The sequence below is a fragment of the Podarcis gaigeae genome, assembly GCF_964106915.1.
Source record: "Podarcis gaigeae genome assembly, chromosome: 5".
NCBI classification, from domain to species: Eukaryota; Metazoa; Chordata; class Lepidosauria; order Squamata; family Lacertidae; genus Podarcis; species Podarcis gaigeae.
The window spans coordinates 85,058,169-85,073,773 of record NC_139681.1 but is presented as its reverse complement, the minus strand read 5'-3'; the positions used below and the strand labels follow the sequence as shown (position 1 = coordinate 85,073,773).

The 15,605-nt window shown below is 43.4% G+C and overlaps 2 long non-coding RNA genes across 7 annotated transcripts in view; one reads left to right on the top strand and one right to left on the bottom strand.

The window, feature by feature from the left end:
• Window positions 1–1,571, bottom strand: part of LOC310845117 — a 127,501-nt gene extending 125,930 nt beyond the window's left edge. For all 4 annotated transcript variants that reach the window (XR_014564472.1, XR_014564473.1, XR_014564474.1 and 1 more), the window contains exon 1: window positions 1,446–1,571. This is a non-coding gene — a long non-coding RNA (uncharacterized lncRNA). The remainder of the gene's footprint in view (window positions 1–1,445) is intronic.
• The window catches only part of LOC310845130, a 51,319-nt gene that overhangs the window by 4,566 nt on the left and 31,148 nt on the right, over window positions 1–15,605 (top strand). The gene's annotated exons all lie outside the window — the stretch shown is intronic.

Below are 15,605 nucleotides of genomic sequence, written 5' to 3'. Positions count from 1 at the left end.
ATCAAAGCAAGACAAGTATTTATTCATTTTATTTTTATTTATCCCACTCTTCCTTCTGAAGAAGCCCAAGTATTCTTGGTGAGTAGGACCCTTGAGCCTACAACAGGGCACAGCTTATTTTGGACAGGGGTTCACAGTTCTGGAGTTCTATTTGGACTAACCCCTGCTCCTGTAGATCCAGAGGCTAAATCTATATGCAATATATAATAGCAATCTTGATGATAGTTGTAGTGGTTGTCATCAGGAGTGCTTTTGCAGTTTAGCTAGTGAGCCAACTGCATATGTTCCTGGAGAAGGAAGACCTGGGTGTGGTCACAGTAGTATGAGCTAATAATTGGAGTAGCTTAGAAGATCAGCTGCATGGATTTCACAGTAATTAGCATCTGTTGTTAGTGACCAAGCCAGCCAAAGTTCAAGGAAGTCTGAATAAAAGGAGAGCACAACTCACCATAATATTGTTCCATTTTAAAATAAATCAAACACTTGTTCATCCTCTGTGTCCAACTAACATGTATAATAGTATAGCTCTTGGAGAAATCCTTATGGGTATGGAAAATTAAATTTCTTTATGAAGAAGTCTCTAGGGAGTGGGGAAGCTGTGGCCTCCAGAGGTTGTTTGACAGAAACTCCCATCATCTGGAGGGCCACAGGTTCCCTACCCTTGCTCTAGGTCAGGGGTCAGCAACCTAAGGTACAAGGGCCACAAGGGCCCACGGGAGTCATTTAACCGGCCCATGAGCTGCCCCTGAACCGAGTCACCTGCTTGATGAGTCCCCACGCGCTGCACTAAACCAGCATGGCGTGGGGACTCGCTTCTGTGGCGCCGAAAATTGCATCTGTGCAGGCACCTGAAATCGCGGGCAGGCGCAATCCAGCCCACGGAGGGCTCTCCGCTGGAGTGAACCGGCCCAGGCAAAGTACACCTTGCCAACCCCTGCTCTAGGTGATGGAGACTGAAACAGCCAGACACCATAAATACAACTATTAATAAATAAAACCAGCTGAATCATAGGGCAAAACTGGACTGCTTAAGACACACAGAGCTTCAAGTATCTTTGTGTCTCTTTACTTTCTGTTTTGCAACACTTAATACTGTACAAACAATGCATGAAATTGGTGTCTTAGGGGCAGAAAGATGCCCAGTCCAGTTATGTCATTCCACTGTCTAGTTTGTTTTTAATCCTGGTAGGTGATTTGTATCTGCCAGTGGTACTGGTTATGAACCATTGTTATGATGGATGATCATTCCCGAAGGATCCTCTTAAGGAAATAATTCAGTAGGTGGACATCATTATGGGGTGTCACTGCCCACCTGACCTCTGGTTGGTTGGTTGCATTGCTGTTGCTTACCAAGAGGTAGCAGGACAAGGCAGAGGACAGGTTAGTTCAGTGCAAATGTAGCAGAGGTTAGGAGCACTAGATTGGATCTGCCATTGTGTCTGTACCACACCTCTCTATCTTCCAGTAAGGAGCATCAACGTGGTCAGGTGAGCAGAGTCACATCTACACACCCATATCTTCTGCAGCTGAAATCATGTGATGGATTTGAGGCATACCAATACATTTCTGATTCAGGTAACTGAACGCATCATTTTAAAATTTCTAATTGCTGTTGGTTAAACCACAGAGCCTAGGGCTTGCCGATCAGAAGGTTGGCGGTTCGAATCCCAGCGACGGAGTGAACTCCCATTGCTCGGTCCCTGCTTCTGCCAACCTAGCAGTTTGAAAGCACATCAAAGTGCAAGTAGATAAATAGGTACCACTCTGGCGGGAAGGTAAACGGCGTTTCCGTGCGCTGCTCTGGTTCGCCAGAAGCGGCTTAGTCACGCTGGCCACATGACCCGGAAGCTGTTCACCAGCTCCCTCGGCCAGTAAAGCGAGATGAGTGCCGCAACCCTAGAGTCGGTCACAACTGGACCTAATGGTCAGGGGTCCCTTTACCTTTACCTTAATTTCCACAGTGGATATGTGCGAGGAGCTCCAGCCCATATGGACCCTTCTTACTAGTAGGTATGGATGAGAAATGTGTTTAGTTTGCATTTCTACACACCTGCCTAATTTGTGCCTCCAAAACCAATACATAAACCAACGTGCAGCTTCCCTTCAAATTTCACATTTTTCCAAGTTTTGTGATGGTTCTTCAACCCCAAAATAAATACAAATTCATATGCACTCAAAAATATTTATATTAGTGAGAAAACATAGAAATGCATTAAGTTAGGGGACATTGCTTGCACAATGTGTATATTTGGTAAAATTGCATACAAAAATTGTATATATTAGGGAAAATGCATGAAAAGGAGTGTGAATTCTCATGTACAGTGTTGTGGTTTTTTAATTGCATACTGATGCAAAAATAGGCTGACTTGAAACTATGATGGGGGGGAAAGGGGAAACTGAAATTGACAGATTCATCTATTCCTACCCACTTGTCCACACAACCTACAGATGTTTACACGTTGTATAGGAATATCACATGGGAAAATGTTCCTGAATTTCTGTGCGCCACTTCCCGCCTGTGCATTGCAGAGCCAGACTGGGAATGGGAAGCTGTTGACTAGCTTCCAGCAAAAGTTAGACTGCCTTGTTGCCTCAGACTAATGACTGTGTTGTCCATCATCCTGTTTCAACAGCAGCCAGCCAGATGCTTGTAGAAACATATGGACAGAGCATAAAGATAATAGGCGTTCTTTGTTGTTTGACTGCTTTTTGGAACGTCAAGTATGGGGAGCTGCCTTTTATCAGGTCTTTGTTCATTTAGCCCAGTGTTGTCTACTCTAATTGGCAGTGGGCATGGCTTCAGGCAGAGGGTATTTCTCATCAACAGCAATTTGATTTATTTTTTTTTACAGCTGGAGATGCCAGGCATTGAATGTGAGACCTCAACCCCTAAGCTATGGTTCCTCCCATAACAGACTGTTGCCCTAATACTCTGTTATGTACTTGCTCCCACCTGAATCTCCTCATCCTGTGGGTGCAAAAAGTTACACAGGAACAGCTTGCCAACATACCTGCAGAAAACAATTAAACAAATATAACACAAAAATACTTTTGCCCACTACTGATGCCACTAGAATGGACTGGCAGCTGTGTGTCATAACAATAAGTGTTTTATGTGTAAAATTGGCCCATTATCCAGCTCAGGGCAGGAGATGAAATTCAAAACCTGTTCTGTTACCTCCTGTTACATCTTACATACTAGACCTACTAGGGGTCTGCAGCCTTGATTTTGGCAGATAAATACCAGCACACACAACATCCCTCCTGCAATCCACAGACCATGTGAGACTGCATTCCCTCCAGGCTGTCTGTGCCAACTGGTTTCTCTCTTGCGTGATCCCAACCAATCTTTCCCTCTCCTTCTTATGGCAATTTCCATTACCATCTTGAGTTTTGAACCTTCTTCTTTGTCTCTCTTGCTCCTACCTCTTATTTAATGGGTAGATGTTGTTTTGATTACTCTCCCCTTAGTTTTGCCTCCCATCCTTTACACAGGCGCTATAGTGGCAAGCCTTCACTGACACAAGTGCAATGCAATGTAGTTAAAGATTGGATCTTAGGATTGCGGCATTGATTCCTCAGCCTGTCTCCCTGGAATATGATCCTTAAGCCAATTTCAGTTCCTTTAAAAAAAAAAAAAGTTTAAGTATCATCTGTTTCTTCCTTGAGATTTCAGATTTATGTAAAAATGGAAGCTCTATACGCTGTTTTTCTTTTGCATTAGGATTCTGTCCAACTTCCAATTCCCAATTTAGATTACATGCTCAGAAAGCAACTCCAAACGTTTACTGCGTTTGAAGGTCACAGCGCTATTGATTGATTTCCAGTTATAATGTATGTTGTCCTAACATAAGGAGCGGGTGAGGGTTTGCATGGCTGTTTTTTCCTCTCCAAAATCTGGACTAAATCCAAAAATGTGAGGATCAAAGCATCTGGACTTGTTGCTTTTATGTTTGGCACATAAAGAGGCTGGCAGTCCCCAATGTGGTCTTGGCTGGGCTCAAGTTGTTTTCCTTCTCTGATGTGAAACAGTTGGGACTCACAGACCCTCCAACACTTAAAGTGGACTAAATAAAAACTGGCTTTTAAACTTGCCAAGTGCATGAAAGTGCCAGTCCCTACAGTTTTTCAAAAGTTATTAGCTATGGCATGCTTTTTCCCTTTCCTTTTCTTATTTTTTAATGAAAATATGTTCTATAAAATTGGACATTTGCTTGAGAAATAGGTAAACTCATTTCACAAGTCTCAAATTATTGTTTTTGATCTGGCTTCAGTCTCTCTGGTCAGTTGGATAATGTGATGCCCACATGTCTTTGATAACTTCAACGGAGCTGAAATTGGCTCTGGCTTTTACTACAGCAGACCCGCCCCTTATTTTGCAATGTGTGAAGTTCTTGAGAAGGTGGTGGTCAAGTGGAAAGAGTTGCATGTGGTTACTGAGGGTGGGTTCAGAGGTTTGCTGTCACTTCCTTTACATGGAGTGTCCTTAGCAGCCAGGGACACAGCCAGTGTGAAACAAGGAATGCCTGACCTGATGTGCCTTGGTTAAACTGCTGCTTCCTCGTAGCAATTTTTGAGAGTGTGGGAGCCATAAATGTACTGTGCAGTCATGCTGGGATAGATCAGGATCAGATGCTACTTTCCTCCATGCAGTTTCACTGGACCATGAACATACATAATATAAGCTGAACCCAAGTCATTGTGGATACAGTCCCAGGGAATGCAGGAAACTACCATGTATACAGTATGCCCAACTGTGTGACTGGACCCTATATCTGCTAGGCAATGGATGCTTCTGCTAGGACTCTATTATCCAATCTGATAAACTGTTTTGGTTATGTATCACCACATAGGGCCAGTCGCTAAGTTTTCCAACAATTGATCCAGTACATTGATCTGCAGACCCCTTGTGCCTTTGTAATTTCTGTGGTTACTCCTGATTGCATCTTCCACAGGTCAGATACGAATGGCAGGAGCATCTACACAATGTCATTTTCGGTGGCTATATTCTAACTCTGGAATATCTTCCTTTTGGAAGAAAATTATTCATGTACTGAATCTCTGGAAGATCTTTACTTTTGGCCAACTAGCTAGGAACAAGGAATGTCCATGCTAGCTAGATATTTATAATGTAATAAAATGCCATGAACATACAGGAGAATCTTCAAAACAATTTCAGTATATAAATAATGGGTCTACAGGCTGTGACTATTGCTTGTCTGGTAGCCTATTATTATTATTATTATTATTATTAATTCAACTTATACAGCCTATAAATCAGTGATATCTGTCTCTTTATTTATGTATTTTCTTTCTTCGTATTATCGCTAGAAAAACACTGCTCAGATGCATTCTTTCCACATAAAATAAGTTCAGAAAATAGCTTGGTCCAGTACACTTAGTCACAATACCAAGTCGTATTTTAAAAAAGAAAGTTTTGATTACAATATACAGTACAAGTAAATAAGCATATGTGCAATTATGTTCTGGCTGCAATGTTTAGCAGTGAGATTTCTGGTTTTATGGGTCCCATGGTTAAAGCTGACACTGAGGGTGTGAGAACAGGTAGAAGCAGTGATTAATCCCCCGAGCACCTTTAGTACTGAAACATTCTGTTTTATCTCAGAGGAATTTCATTCAAATGGCAAACTCTGTTGTTGGATAAAATATTGGCTATTGTCTCATACCATAATAAACGGTTAAATGAGGCGTTTTTATTGAAATGAAACCTGCCACATGCACAGTAGGAGAGAATATCCAGTTACAGCCATGTAACCATGTCAGCGCGGTTCCACTAGATGCAGTGGGGCTTCCTCCCTTACTAACCTGCAGTTAATTTGCACACTTAATATCCATGACAATATAAGAGGGGATCCAGCAGCCTAGTGCATAGAATTTGACACGGTGTTAGAAAGATTTGGGTTCAAATTCACGTCTACTGTAGAATCTACGAGTTATTTTAAAAGTGCATTTAATTAACTACATATTACAGTGATTTACACACCACCTTTCAGGATCCAAGTATCAAAGATGCATTAATAAAAACCTCAGTCACCATATTAATAATTTTCCAATTGATTTATATCCCACCTTTTCATCCAAAGAACGCATGGTTGTGTGCATGGTTCTCCCTTGCTCATTTAATCCCCACAACAACCCTGTGAAGTAGGTTAGGCAGAGAGTCAGGGACTGGCCCAAGGCATGTGTGCTTCATGGCCAAGTTGCGATTAGAACCCGGGTCTCCCAGGCCCTAGTCTGGCACTCTAACCATTATACCACATGTGCTCTCATGATTCATCAGGCTACTTTCCACAGGCCAATTGGTGGAAGAGGGAGCAAGGGTGTAGTTCTGGTGGAGGAGACCCCAAGGTCTTATTTGCCTTCCTTTTTCAACAGGAATCCTCTCCCCACCCCTACACACACTAAGCCGGAACTTTAGGAAATCCAGTAGTTCTGCCCCTTTTCCTATCTGTGAAGCAGGCATATGAGCCAAACCCAAATATGTTGTATGCTGTTACTCTTTTACCTATTAACAATCTGCAGGGAAGGGTTATGGGAATCGGTCATATCACAAACATGTTTATGTCCACATGAAACGTCACGTTGCATGCCCAGGGCTGGCGCCCTCCCTGATGGGTGCATATGTCTATATTATTCAATGAAAATCCTGCACAATGGCCAGATGCATTCAGGTGGATTGTTGGAAAGGGGAGGACAGTAGTCCAGGAAGCACAGAGACACTGCAACTAGTCTGTCAACACTTGAAAAATCCATTACGAAGTTCAAATAGGAAAGCAGGTTATGGAAACATCAGCTTAAGACAAACGTTTCCAGTCACTAGGACTCCATTCATTATATGCCTGAGTGGTTCCAGGAACAACAGAAAGAAAGCTATGCGGTATTATAATGCCAAGTACAAGAAAGGCAGTACGGATGTTCTCTTGAATCTCACTCGTGGCAATCTCCAATTTTTCATGCTTCCCCTGCTTTGACCTGCTGCTTGGTCTCCCTCTGGAGTTTGGTGCTGATGGCTTGTCTTTGATCAAAGTGCTGCCACTTTCAGTGGGTACAGTGTGGGAGGAAGTCAATTTAGCACCCTTTCAGTGAATAAATACTGCCTGGCTGTATTTACCCACAGTGTCACTTTCTGGAGAAACACCAATTCTTTGCCTGACCAGGCCTCTGTTTATATATTATCCAGCGTAGTGATCATCTTGTGATTGCTCTCACCCTACACCCAGTAGTGTATGAAGGAAGTTTCTGATGCCCACAAAAAAAAAGACAGTGAATGAATAAATAATATAGGAGGACCAGCTTGTATTTTACTAGTCAAATAAAAATAAAATATTTGTATTTGCAGATAATAAAGTTAGTTGCTGGCATCCGTTTGTCTCAAGAGACAATGGAGTGCACCTCCAGGAGTGAAGTCAAACCCTTGCGTTAGAAGCACTAAAGTGACTTCCCTGGGACACAAGCCTGAACAGTGTGCATGGGGATCCTGGGCTGACAAGACCCCCCTTTTGGCCTGGATGCAAACTCTGTAGGTAAAAAAAAGTAATGGACCTCTGGATTGTTAAGTACAGTGAAAGGCGACTATGGGGTAGCAGCGCTTAATTCACTTTCAGGCCGAGGGAGCTGGTGTTTGTCCACAGACAGCTTTCTGGGTCATGTGGCCAGCATGACTAAACCACTTCTGGTGCAACAGAACACCGTGACAGAAATCAGAGCGCACGGAAACACCGTTTACCTTCCCGTTGCAGTGGTACCTATTTATCTACTTGCACTGACATGCTTTCAAACTGCTAGGTTGGTAGGAGCTGGAACAGAGCAGCAGGAGCTCATCCTATTGCAGGGATTCAAACCAGCAGCCTTCTGATTGGCAAGCCCTTGAGGCTTAATGGTTTAGACCACAGCGCCACCTGTGTCCCTATAGGAAACACGGAAAGACAGGGAAGGTGTACTGGAGGTGGCATCACTCTGTACTCCCCCAAAATGAGGGGATTGCTAAAAAGGAAGTTGGAAGGCAAAGTCAAGAGGGTCAGATCTTCCCATAATGATTGGGTGTTGTTTAAAACCACCAGAATAAAAAAGTAAGAAAAATCTGGCAATTCTCTGAATAGATAGATGTAGAAAGTGGAGTCCCTAAGGACTAGAATTAAGACTTCTTCTTTTAAATTTGTTCATAAACGATCTAGGGTTAGGGGTGAGCAGTGAGATGGCCAAGATTATTGATGATCCTAAATTGTTCAGGGTCATGACTGGTGACCAGCTGTAGCTCAGTGGTAGAGAACATGCTTTGCAAGAAGAATATCAAGTCCCTCTCATTTCCAGTTAAAATTATTAGATAGCAAGTGGTGAGACCCTGGAGTGTCCCTCCCAGTCTAACTAGATGATACTGGGCTTGATGGACAAATACATTGCTCCTTATGCACTATGGTTGTTGTTGTTGCTGTTGTTGTGTGTATATACAGTATGTAATTACTGTTTACTTAGGGTCATTGAAGGGACACGGGTGGCACTGTGGTCTAAACCACAGAGCCTAGGGCTTGCCGATCAGAAGGTCAGTGGTTCGATTCCCCGCGACGGGGTGATCTCCCATTGTTTGGTCCCAGCTCCTGCCAAGCTAGCAGTTCAAAAGCATGTCAAAGTGCAATTAGATAAATAGGTACCGCTCCGGCGGGAAGGCTAATGGCGTTTCCGTGCGCTGCTCTGGTTCGCCAGAAGCGGCTTGGTCATGCTGGCCACATGACCCGGAAGCTGTACGCCGGCTCCCTCAGCCAGTAAAGCGAGATGAGGTCCGCAACCCCAGAGTCATTTGCAACTGGACCTAATGGTCAGGGGTCCCTTTACCTAGGGTCATTGAAGCTCATGCACCATTCTGTCGCTTATACTGTTTTGGAGATCTTGGCATATCTAGTGAAACAGAAGGTAAGAGGTGAACTTTGTGGTTATAAGCTCTTCTGCTGAGGTCTATACAACCCCCTAACACTAATACTTGTAGCCATCACTATACCAACCCCCACCCTCTCCAAAATCCAGGTCCCCCCTTCTTTAAATCTTGCAAATAAGGAATTTACTTATTGCAAATGAGGATTTTTATTACAGTGTCAAGATGATAAAGTATAGTTTGAAATCTGTATTAGTGTTGAATACAGGTAAACGTAATACTGGGAAAGCATGCATCCACATTATGCCAAGAGGAAAATCGAAACCATGGCATAGCCTTACTGTGATTATCTTCGTGACTTGTTTCCATCACTGTGAAGAAAACATGAGCAGCCTTTAGCAAATCCAAGTTTGATCAGGGGAGCTCTTTTGAAAGAAAGTAAGAAATTTCCAAACTTTTTACTAAAACACCGACAGTCAGGATTAATAAAACAACATGCACATAGCAAGAACAATATCATCATTGCTAATCAACAATGAGAAATGTTGCCTGCAAGTCTAAACAGACCACAAGAATGTTGGAAAGAGTGAGTTTTTGCTATAGCTTGTGGTGAGGGAAGAACATTTGCTTATGCTCATAGTTGGCTAGATAGAAGAAGAAAAGGCGTGTTGCTGCATTGTGCTTGGTTGGCTTCATATCCAACATGATTCTGATTTTCAAAAGCACAGGCAGAAACCTCAGGATTGAGGTGGGCAGCTGGTAACTGTCTCCCCTGCATAACTTAAGTTTTACGAAGTGCAACTTTATACAGGAAGTTATCAACTGGGAAGGTATGTAACCTACCAACTGAGAAGTTTATGGTTAAAATCAGAGCCTGAAAGGAAACTGGTCATAAGAAAGAAGATGAACCAGTTTCCTCAGGTATCTTTCAGCCCCCAAATCGGCAAAATTCTGCTTGAAATTGCTAACTCTTTATTCTGCTGGCCTAATATTTTGATGAGTCTGGGGACACAATACAAAATCATCCTGTGAAAGTATGTCATTTCTTAAGGGGGCAGAGAGAGACTCGGGTTAAAGCAGTTTTAACATTGACTAGCACCTTCCAGGGCCTCCCCATTGGGCACCAGCCATCTCTGTTGTGGGGAGCCAATGACTCATTGCAGCTTCAATGAAGGGCCTGTGGCAGGGTCAGGACCACATTCTGTTATAAGCTACCTTATGAGGGCCAAAAGTTTGACCAAACTGCGGGAGGCAGTGGAAGACAGAAGTGCCTGGCATGCTCTGGTCCATGGAGTCACGAAGAGTCGGACATGACTAAACGACTAAACAACAACAACATGAGGGCCAAATGCCAATACAGTGGTACCTTAGGTTACAGACTCTTCAGGTTACAGACTCCGCTAACCCAGAAATAGTACCTCGGTTTAAGAACTTTGCTTCAGGATGAAAACAGAAATTGCGTGGTGGCGGCACGGTGGCAATGGGAGGCCCCATTAGCTAAAGTGGTACCTCAGGTTAAGAACAGTTTCAGGTTAAGAACGGACCTCCAGAATGAATTAAGTTCTTATCCCGAGGTACCACTGTAGTGGATGTAGCCAAAGACAGGGTATGGCAATGGATGTGACCCCTACCTTTGTACAGTAGGCTACATTCCAGCCATACCAAAGCCATTGGTTTCTGCACCCACCCACACTGTTCAGGGACACATTCCAGCCTAGCTATCATGGACTGGTTGGATGCAGAGGAATAGTGGGAGGAACCTGGTGGGGAACCACTGAGGGAAGAAGGCTCAGAGCCCAGGAAGTGGTGGTGGGATAACGATGAAGAAGAAGGAGAAGACTGGGAAGAGGTGTGGAAACTGACAAGGTAACAGGGCTTCGTGAGCTGGGAGAGCCTGTGGCAGACAGAAGGCAATAATCAGAGACAGAAGCTGAAGCAAGAGGGTAGGAGAAGGGAGGTCAAGAAGCAGAGATGAATCAGGTTGGTGAAGAAGCAAGGATGTCTCCCTCCTGCTGCATCAAGCACCTCTCCCCCTTTGTCTCAGAACCAGAAGAGACATGAAAAGGGCAGAGGAGAGGTTAGCTTCATGTAGGCACAGTCTCTGATTACTTGGAGGAAGACCACCGGGAATGAGCTGCTCATTAGGGCTTTTTGTTCAGTGGGACCCAGCTCCGTCACCTCTCAGGTTGGTGCCATTGACCTTCTAAGACAACAAGGGAGGTGTTCATGGTGAGTTCTGGCACATCTTTTTCTAGAAAAATAACATTGAGCCTAACACTTAATCAAGTTGTGGAGATTGTGGTTTTGCTTATAAAGAGTTAACTCCATCTTTGAGCCATGCTCCTATGACACTGGCAAAAGCACTTGAGCTGGGCATGGAACAGAGCTGGTGAGGCATGTTGCTTGCAGAGGGGCCAAGAACTAGGGCTAAACACAGGGGCCTTAAGGGCTGCATTTGGCCTCCAGGAGCACACCCCTGAGCTATGGAGTTTAGGGAATAGATGTGGTTTGTTTTTTTAAGCAAACCACAAAAGCTCTCCAAACCTCCCCTGTCCCATTTGCCATCTCTAGCCCCACTGACTCACCCACCAAGTCCAGCATGGATCATAGCTGGCTGAGACTTGTGCTGATGCCAGCTGAGGTGTTAGCACTGCCCACTCCCATGGAGGGCCTGCAGCTTGTGAAACCTCATTAAATAAAGAAAAACACACAGCAATCCCTTAGCCTTTTCAAAAACCTCATAATCAGTATTAATACTACTTTTCTGGTGCCAGATGATGTGGATTTTATTTATATCACACTATCAATAATTAGTGAGGCATTCTTGAGCTATATGCTTCTTACTTTTGTAGTAGATGATTTAATTTTGTAAAAAATAAAAACCCCGACAGAACAGTTGTGAAACTAACACAGTGCCATAGGTCCAGAGATTTTCTCCAGTACCAGCACAGAACATCTGCATTAAATAAGATGCAGGGTTTTATCCAACTCAGTTTTATTTGAGCAGACCTATCTACCTTAGTCAGTTCATTAATTTCAGTAGGTCTGAGTAGGACCGGTGTTGGATAGAGTCCAGCGTTCCTGTGCCCTATATCTGACTGACTATTCCCGAAATGTCCTTTCAGATGATGGTGGTAAGTGACACATTAAAAGTTCCTTGCAAAATTCATCTGTATGTAAACATTTTTCCTGATGTTCTGGCATCATGACGTCTAAAGGGAGATAAAGGGTACAGACAATAGCAGTCTGCAAATATATGAATTTTGCCATTTCCCCCATTTGTCATTATAAAAGTTTAAGGGGAAATTCAAATTCACATCTTTATTTACTTGCCTTGAGAAACTTCAGTGTTTTTGGCTTGCTGGCCATGTTTGCTTATTTGGGGAGGTTTCCTGTCATAAGATCATTACGATTTAGAAGGGATCTTAGTGATCATCTCAGCACAGGATCTGCAAAGCAGGATGCTGTGACTATATCATCCCCGACATTGCCCAGGCTCTTCAGCATGTGAGAGCCCACCATCTCTCAGATCAGTCTGTTCCAGTGTTGAACAACACTTGCCATTAGGAAGGTTCTCTGAATCTTTAGATGATTCCCTTCAGTTTCCACCCAGGAGATGTTCCTTCAGATGTTTGAAGAGCGCTGTTATGTCTAACCTTAGTCTTCTCTTCTCCCAGCTGTTCATACTTTGCTCTTTCAGTTGTTCTGAATGGTTATTTGTTACTTGGTTTAGTTGTATTTTAACTTTGATTTCTATTTGTTTACATATTTGGGGAATGTTCAGCAAATCCTCAAAGGGGGGGTTTAAAGGCAAATTTGGGTCGGCCCTTCTTTTCACAATGGCAAAGACTTCAAGAAATGGTGTACTGCATTCTGTAATGGTGCTTCTTCTTCTGTGGCAATGCCAATAGTACGAACACAGGCAAAGGGAAAGGCAATTTGCCTAATACTGCAGAATGGTAAAGATCATCAATCCAGGCTCAACTGACCCCAGTTGCAGCCCGATGTAATGGAGATGAGATGAAGGCTTGCAGTTGTTTTGCTTCTTAGATACACATGAGCATATGTCATGCAAATGGGCCATGCACATGAATCGCTGCCAGATGAGTCCCATGAAGTGAAAGCTGCAATCTGGAGTATTACAGTTTAGAAGTCTGTCAGGCATCATGCCATATGCATGGCCAGTCTGTGTGCTTGCCCACGTATGCAGTCTTGGGAAGCACTCTGGAAGTCATCTCATGTCTGTCAGGTATGGTTCCAAGCTCTCTTTGTTACAGGAACTAATCAGAGAGACCCAGTATGGTGTTCTAAACACTTCATGATTTTTCAGTCGGATGTATGCTTTAGGTTGATCAAAATTTCCGTCCTTTTGTAGTGGAAAGAGGAGGGCTGGTATGGCAATAACATATATGGAAAATAGTCACAAACCATTTATAAGTCCCTGATTGTTAACAGGTGGTTCTTGCAAAAAAGGAGATGATAATGGCAGTTCTGCTCCCCTCCTCCCCCCAAAAGATGCTTATTGTCTCCTGTATGGTACCTTTTACTCTTTGCAAATGAATAAAAAACAAAAAACCATTTAACACCACCCTCTTTTGTGTTTGTTCACACGGGAAATGCATGTTTAGTAAGTGTGATCTGTATGTTTCTCAGAAATGGCATGTGGCAATGAAAAGTGCAGTGCATATGGACTTCAGCATCAGTGGCTACCTAGATGCTTGTGGGAAACTTGCAAGCAGGAGCTGAGCACAACAGCAGCTAGCATTCAGAAGCATACTGACTTCGACAGTGGAGGCAGAATATAGCCATCAAGTTTAGCAGCCATTGATTATGCAGTGATTAAAAGTTGCTTAAATTCTTCTTAGCTGAAAGAGCACTTTGTGGCAAGAGCTTCTTTTATCATAAATAACCACGCAGAGATAGAACACAATATCCCCACACTCACCAAATGATGGCCATACATAGGCATTTAGACTCTGCTTGTCTGTCTTCCATTGGGTTACCAAAGTCACATGACTGGTGAGATTCCTGCCAGATTGCTTCACCTCTTTTTTTCCTAGCTTGCAAGGTGGCTAGTGGATTCTGGGAGATTCCGCTGTGGACACAGCCAAATGGTGATAGCCTCTAAATCTTCTTGTATTCGTAGCATGATGACTTGCTGAAGATGGATTTTATAACTGTAGGGCACCATAGATAGATGCACAACTCATCCCAGGGTAATCTTACTAATCATTTTAGAGTCTCTTAAAGTAATGAAGATTATATCAGTGTCAATGGATTTCGAAGAGATAAATCTCCAGTGGGAGTGCAAATGCAGCTAAATTCTGCTGCTGTCAGATAGCAAGGGCACATACATTACTGGTTGCTGGCAAAGTATCTGCTCATACATAAAACATATTGCAATCAAGCTGCATCATCCACTTTTACTACCAAACTTGAATGGGGTGGGGAGTGAATTGGTGGCAAAAGCTTGTGGAGCTTAGAAGATATACTTTCTAAATTGCTCACTATTTTCCTGGACAGTTTTTCATTTTGGGGTGTGGGTATAAAAGTATTTTAGTGTTTGGGAAATTGAGAGGTTGATGGTAGAGGTTGACTTTGGCACAGTATCATGGGCGGATGATGAGATGTCTTCTCATTATAAGGACTGGACATAGGCAGGGGAAAAATACAACGCTGCCAAAAGCTGGAGTTTTCTGAGAATTATGATACAAACATGAGCTTCATTCTGCACTAAAGACAGCGAAGACAGATTTAATACATCTTGACTACTATTGAAATGCTGATGTAACAGAGTTCTTTCAATCATCATCATCTTGTGTATCAAGTGATTGATATAGCACATTAGTGTTCAAAGGTCGTCTCTCACACACACTCAATAATCTTTACAACCTTGGAAAAGTAGTGTCATGCTCCTTCTGGGCTAATTTGTCCACCTTTGATCCCCACCCTGCGCTCAGCTCTCATCTGTGGCTCCTTGAAACATGTCCACACACCAAGAATGGCTTCGACTGGCTGGCTTAAACCACTTGAGGGCAGCCGATGGTCTCAAACCCTCATTGAGTTAGAGACATCACCTGCATGCAAAGACAGGCTCTGGCAGATTGAGCAGACAAGACCAGTAGTGGTTCCAGTGGTTTCTGTATGTGCTGTAGTGGGGAATGTGGGGCAGATGGTTCATCAGCCTGGGAAGGTTCATCTAGCAGAAGGAAGACTGTGATCCTAAACCTTCGCTGCCTTGCAGGATATCTTTGGGCGAAGAAAAGGCTAAGGAGTAAACGCTACACAAATCCGGAGTGGAGACCCTAAGACAGTTGGATGGCACCTGGAACACCTCTTTCCAGCAACTGCTGCAGCCAGGCTGATGCCAAACGTATTGCTTTGCTTTCCTTTCCATCAGCAAGGCCAAAATCTGGGCAGCCCAGGACCTCTGTACACACTGCCCAGGCTTGTATCCCAGGAAGGTTACTTTGGTGCTGCTAACGCAGCAATTTGACTTCACTGCCACCCGAGTCGCACTCTATTGTTTGAGACAGTCAGATGCCACCAAAGTATTCTACCCATATTGCAGATAGGTAGGGCAAAAGCTAAGACGTTCTACATACTTTATGATAGAATTAAAACATTCTGCTTCATAGCTCAGTCTCCTAGCTATGCTAAACTACCTCTCGGCTGCTGCATTACTTGTTTTTATTTTTATTTTATTCAAGACCATTTA